The sequence below is a fragment of the Oryctolagus cuniculus genome, chromosome 14 (genome assembly GCF_051225735.1).
Source record: "Oryctolagus cuniculus isolate XC-2025 breed Fujian yellow rabbit chromosome 14, ASM5122573v1, whole genome shotgun sequence".
Taxonomy (NCBI): Eukaryota; Metazoa; Chordata; class Mammalia; order Lagomorpha; family Leporidae; genus Oryctolagus; species Oryctolagus cuniculus.
The window spans coordinates 23,033,805-23,040,404 of record NC_142880.1 but is presented as its reverse complement, the minus strand read 5'-3'; positions in this window follow the sequence as shown (position 1 = coordinate 23,040,404).

Below are 6,600 nucleotides of genomic sequence, written 5' to 3'. Positions count from 1 at the left end.
TTTCTCTTTGTTGTATCCTTTATGCCAATCTCTTGACAAAATAATTTCTTAGATGTGTATGGTGGTATCTTAGCTTTAACGTTGGGACTCTGATAGCTGACATAGTTCAATATGCAGACCATGGGAGACTGTGGGTGACGCTCAAACTGACTTCCTGCCACCCATGTGGGAGAACTTAATTGAGTTCCCTATTCCCTGCTTAGGCTGGGAGAGGCATTTTGTGAGTGAACAATTCTTTCTCTCCTTCTGTCTCCCTCTTGACTCTCAAATAAATTTTGAAAATATAAAAAGAAAAAATAGAAACTGCTATTTCCAGTCATTTTTACACAAATAAAAGATAATTCATTTTTTCAAGATAAATGAAATCAATTTTTATTAAAAATCACACTTTAATTAGCAAAAAATAAAAAAGTAAGAAATACCATGCATTAAGCTCTTGTAGATCAAATTACATCTATCTGTCAGCTACAGAATTAACTGGTAGGCAGTTTAAAACTTCTGTATAAGTACTGTGGGGACAGGAATTTCCAACTGCCCCTGATATCAAAAACAATATCCTGCATGTTATTGGTATTCAAGAATTTTTGGTTAGTTGACAGAATTAATTAGAAAGTAAATTTCCAATTTTGAATTTAGAACACTGTTCATAATGTTTCTTTTCTGCATGTATTAGAACTCTCTGAGAAATAAAAATGATGGAAAAATACTATGTAAATTCTTCTGATTAATCAACTCCCATATTTAAATAATAGAAATTAACACTAAACAGACTTTTGTATATTTAAATATACAGAATATAATGGGTACTTGTAAAATGTTAACACCTTAAATTCTGTAGAAGAGAAAAGGGATGGCAACCAATCTGTCTGTTCCTTCAGGAATACCCTGGAATTGTTTTAAATCTGTTGGGTGAGGTTGGGGTTAGGGAGGATGGATTAACCTATGTCTAAAAAAACATTGAGACAGCTGGCTTGTCCACATACCTAGGCACAGCAGAGTAGACACAAGGCACAGCTCATAAGCGGTTCAGAATTTTACTCTCTGCACTGCCTCTGAGTATGCTTCTTGGATTACTTAGGTTGCTATTGAAGATGCATACCCTGTACTTGGCTTGCATCCTGTCCTAGTGCACTGCAATATCAAGAAAGAGCTCTGTAGATTACAGAAAATGTAACTATTAACTAAAATTTCCTTGTGCCTTGCTGTATTTGTGTGATACATCACTGAATAGAGAAAAAAGTAAGTTAAAGGAGGCAGATACTGGGAATTCTAGTGCTAGCATCTGCATAGTTCCTATGTTTTGTTTAAAAACATCTCTATTCAACATGAATCCCTGGAGGACACTGATAAATATAGCAGTTCTAAAACATACACTGGACATCCTGTTTGTGCGAACTACATATTCTCTCACAGTGAAAGCAAATAAGAGGAAAAGCAAATTCAGTGCTTTAAAGGCTTCCTGTGGAATCTGAGGACAAGGAGGTTTAGTAACTAATTTTCTAAGATGAGCTGGGAACAAAAGGAGGTCAAGGCTTCTCCAAACTTATTTGAAGAGATTCTCACTCCTGACCTAATGTAGACCCAAATATCCTGAAGGATAGAGAAAGAGACTTGATTGAGGATGGCTGAAGGCCAAGACAAAGAAAAAAATGCAACCCATTTCAAATCTGTATCCTTGCAAGGTTAGATTCAATAAAATGGTTGCAGTACGATGCAAGTTTTTTCGTGATGGTTTTTGGGAAACCTGCTGTGAAAAAGGACTATTAGCAGTGCAATGCCACATTGCACATACCTAGGTGCTGGGCTGCCAGGTCAGAGCAAACTTACACGCAGAATTCCTCTTTGGAAAACGAAAGTCATATTGGGTGCAACGTTGAAGCATCTGTTTCACAAAGCATAAATAATCTAAAAAAATTTGGTTAAGTGATAGTAGTCACATCTATAATATTCAGATATTACTAGCATTTTCTTAGCCTTGGCTGTGTAAAGCTATACAATATAGTGGTAAATCATACAAATCTATATTAGCTGAAGTTAGTTACATAAATCAATTTATGATTTAACATTATTATATTAAACTTATGATGTAATCTAATAGAAAGGCATCTCCAAGATGATCTAATTAAACTTTATCAAAATGATTATTTATTGCTTATTAAATGCTGAAAAATTAAACCAAAATGCAATAGCTTAAACTCCACTATTATCACTGAAAAAATTAAATTTCTGCTTTCATTTTGTCTTATTGGAAAATGATTCATTCATATTTATATTTTAATCATTAAGAAAATTAAGATAATATTAATAGAAAAATTATAAGTTTGAATAATTTTACTGTGATTTCAGACAATAACTTCAAATGTGAATTTTTCAGCAATCTATTATTTTTCCCTAATTCAATGAATATCCCATGCTATCAAGCCATTTCCCTAAAATTTTAATTCATTTAAATGAAAAGTTTAATTGAATTTTCATATTATGCTTATTTTCTTAACTGATTCTCCCTGAAAATTGGGAAGATAATTATCAACACCATATTAATTTACCTTTTAGGAGTTAAATTTATATATATTTTATATATAAATGTAAACATATATTTATATTAGGTATAATATATTTATATGTATTATTTATATAATTATATATTTTATTAAATATAGTATATTTATATATAGAGAGAGAGAGAGAAAGAAAGAGTGAGAGATCAACTCTAGAACGATCCTTGAGAGTAGGGGCAATAGTACCAGTATCACTTGGGGACTTGTGAGCAATGAAAATTATGAGATGCCAATGCAAGCAATGAGTGAGAAATAATAATGGAGTTGTACTCAGCAATTTGTGCTTTTAGAAGCACCCTGTGGTTCTGAAGCTTAAGAGCCACTGCAGGTAGAATATTGTAACTGTGAGAAGAATAGAACAGTATGAAAAGGTTAGTTGTCTCTGTAAATTAAAACTTACAGTGAAAAATGTTTTCAGCCTTGGCTACCCAAAAAATACTCTGATGCCAAGGCCACAACTCCAATCCACCAAGTGAGACTCTCTGAGGAGTGCATCTCATATATATTGTAAAGTATCCCAGATTGTTAAAAACTACAGTCAGATTTGGGAATCTATGGAGTGAGCTTTGGAAAGAGTAGTGCCCTATAACAGCTATAAAGATTCTTTGTAAGGATTTCAGTCACCATTTCAGGGATAGCAGATATAAGTATTTTAATCCTCTTCAATAAAGTATTGTTAGTGTCTTTAACTTTATTGGCTGTTTAGTGTTATTCTTTTAACTTACATATCTATGATGATTATTGATATCTTTTAGATATTAAAAAGTAAAATATATAATTATTAATTATTAAATTTCAAACAGAAAAATAAGAATATCAATGGAAAGAGATATAGATTCCAAAGATTTACTAAGATAATGAAACTATAGAAACCCTTGAGGATGATTGATTATTAAACAGATGATTTTGATAAAATCAACTAATGGGAAGTGTGGGGAGCAACTCGGACTGGACTGAGTTACCGGAATTAAGACTTATTCTATGCATCTGCTCTTCCACAATATGGCGCTGGGAGAGGAGAAAACAGCTTCTACGCAGCTGCCTCCAGTTCAACCAATAAACTGTAGGACCTGCTCCTGATTGGAGGAGAGCAGCGTACTCGGCGTGTGGGTAGCAGAGCACGGATTGGCGGAAGAGGACTATAAAGGAGGAGAGAGACAACATGCACCAGGAACATCTAAGGGGAACATCTGAAGGAACACCTGTGCAGCCCCCGAGAGAGCCGGCCGGCGGTGTGCCGCTCCCCTGCGGAAGTGGGGAAAGTGGCTAGGGGGAACCGCCCTTCCACGGAGGTGGAAGGGACAGTAGCCAACCCGGGAAGAACCAGCAGCAAACCCGGGGAGGGCCGAGCAGATAAAAGAACAACTCAGGGTCCTGTGTCGTTCCTCCACGAAGAGGGGGAGCGACAGGAAGGAGATAACTACACATTTTATAACACATACACCTAAGTCAAATCCAGATTAGTAAAATTAATCTAGTCTTTTTAATGAAAACTCTGCCACAGATGAACATTTATTTCATGATAAGTAATAGATTTTTTTCAAATAAAAACAATCTAAATTATAAAAGGAAATATTGGAACATATTGCCACATGAAATTCATGAGCCAGTAAACTTAGTAAAAATGCAAATGCAGAAGATAGCATTTAACATTCATAAATATATGAAGATCTTTTATATTTACGCAAAATATTTCAGGATCAAAGATTATAATCAACTAACAAATGAGCCACAAGTACCAAAACTATTCTAATCTTGCATAATGGTCTACAGATCAACTTCACTGTCTTTTTTTTTTTTTTTTAAAGATTTATGTATTTGACCGGCGCCGTGGCTCAATAGGCTAATCCTCCACCTTGCGGCGCCGGCAAACCGGGTTCTAGTCCCGGTTGGGGCGCCGGATTCTGTCCCGGTTGCCCCTCTTCCAGGCCAGCTCTCTGCTATGGCCAGGGAGTGCAGTGGAGGATGGCCCAGGTGCTTGGGCCCTGCACCCCATGGGAGACCAGGAAAAGCACCTGGCTCCTGGCTCCTGCCAGGATCAGCGCGGTGCGCCGGCTGCAGCGGCGGCCATTGGAGGGTGAACCAGCGGCAAAGGAAGACCTTTCTCTCTCTGTCTCTCTCTCTCACTGTCCACTCTGCCTGTCAAAAAAAAAAAAAAAAAAGATTTATGTATTTGAAAGGCAGAATTAAAGAGAGGCAGAGAGAGAGAGAGAGAGTCTTCCTTCCACTGGTTTACTCCCAAAATGGCAGCAATGGCTGGAGCTGAGCCAATCTGAAGCCAGGAGACAAAAGCCTCTTCTGGGTCTCCCACGCTGGTGCAGGAGCACAAGGACTTGGGCCATCTTGTATTGCTTTCCCAGGCCACAGCAGAGAGCTGGATTGGAAGTGGAGCAGCTGGGTCTCCAATCAGTACCCATATGGAATGCCAGCACTGCAGGTGGCAGCTTTATCCACTATGCCTCAGTGCTGGCCTGGAATACTCTCTTTTGTTAAGCGGCGGCTGTTCATATTTGTTCCTCATTTTTTTTTTCTGATTTGATTGTATTTCTTATAGAGATGTAATAACTATAAATATATTTGGATATTATAGTTGTTGCCTTGGACATTTTACATCCTTGAAACCATTTAGAGAAGTCAAAATAAATGCATGCCTACATTTTTCTCTACTTTATGGTTTACAAGAATGTAAACAGATATCTAAAGGACAGAACTATGAAAGAAAGATTACCCTGCAAGCAACACAAGCAACAATTACCAAGGAAGCTGGTTCAATGATTTAACATAAACATAATAAAGATATTTCTAATGTAAAAAAGAAACATGAAATATTGAAGAAAAATAAAGCAGAAATAATGAAAACGAGCAAATTTGAAGCCTTGTATTCTCCTTTTCCTTGTGAATGCCCTGTAGTGGTTTTGCCAGAGTTTTAATTTTGAATTGTATCAGAAAGTTCATCAGTCATTAATATCTAAATGTATTTATAGAAACCTCTTATATCTCTATAGAGACAGGCAACTGAATCAGAAAAAAAATGTGAGCAACAAATATGAATAGCATTCTTAACAAAGGAGAGTATCCAAAATGGACAGTAAACATATGAAAATATGGTCAACATCAATAGTCATCAATCATTAAAACAATAACTATATAGTACTACACACCCACTAAGATTAAAGACACTAGCAATACAGAGGGTTAAAGAGGATATGAATCAAGCAGATTTTTTTCATTGTCTATGACACAATATGAAACTTCTATAACTGATATGAGTGATGAATATTTGTGTTTACAACATCATCATTAGAAACAATGCAGCAATAGCACTCTGATACCTTCATCTTTATACCACCAGTGAGAATTGCTTCTGAAATTTTCTGTAGGCATTTGTTTCCTTGGGATGCCCTCATCCCATATCAGAGTGCCCAGATTCAAGTGCCTGTGTGTGAGTCCTGTCTCTGGTCCAGATTCCAGATTCCTGCTAATATGTACCCTGGGAGGCAGCAGATAATGGCTAAAGTAATTGAGCCTCTGCCACACAAATGGGAAGCCTGGATGGAGTTCTGGGTTCCAGACTTCAGCCTGGCACAGTCCTGACTGTTGTGGGCATTTGAGGAATAAACCAGCTGATGGGAAATTTCTCTCTCTTTCTCCCTTTCAAATAAACCAAGTAAATAAATAAAATTATCTGTTTCACTTAAACTTGTAGTAGTTAGTATATCTTGAACTTGTAGGAGTTAATAATATCTTGAATATTAAATCTTGTGTTATATATTTTAAAAATATTTTTCTCATATATTACTTCTTTTAATTTTATTTATAAGATTTTTTAATATACAAAATTTTTGTTTAATGTCAAATCTACTTTCTTTTACAAACTCATGTCTATAATATGGTTAGAAAAGTATTCCCCCTGTAATGAGTTAAAAAATTACATAATACTTTACTATGTGTTTTTCATAAAAATTTAATTGCCATTTATGTTATTTTTAAGCAAAATGAATTAAAGTATTTACATATAATTCATTTTTTTAAAGATCATTTA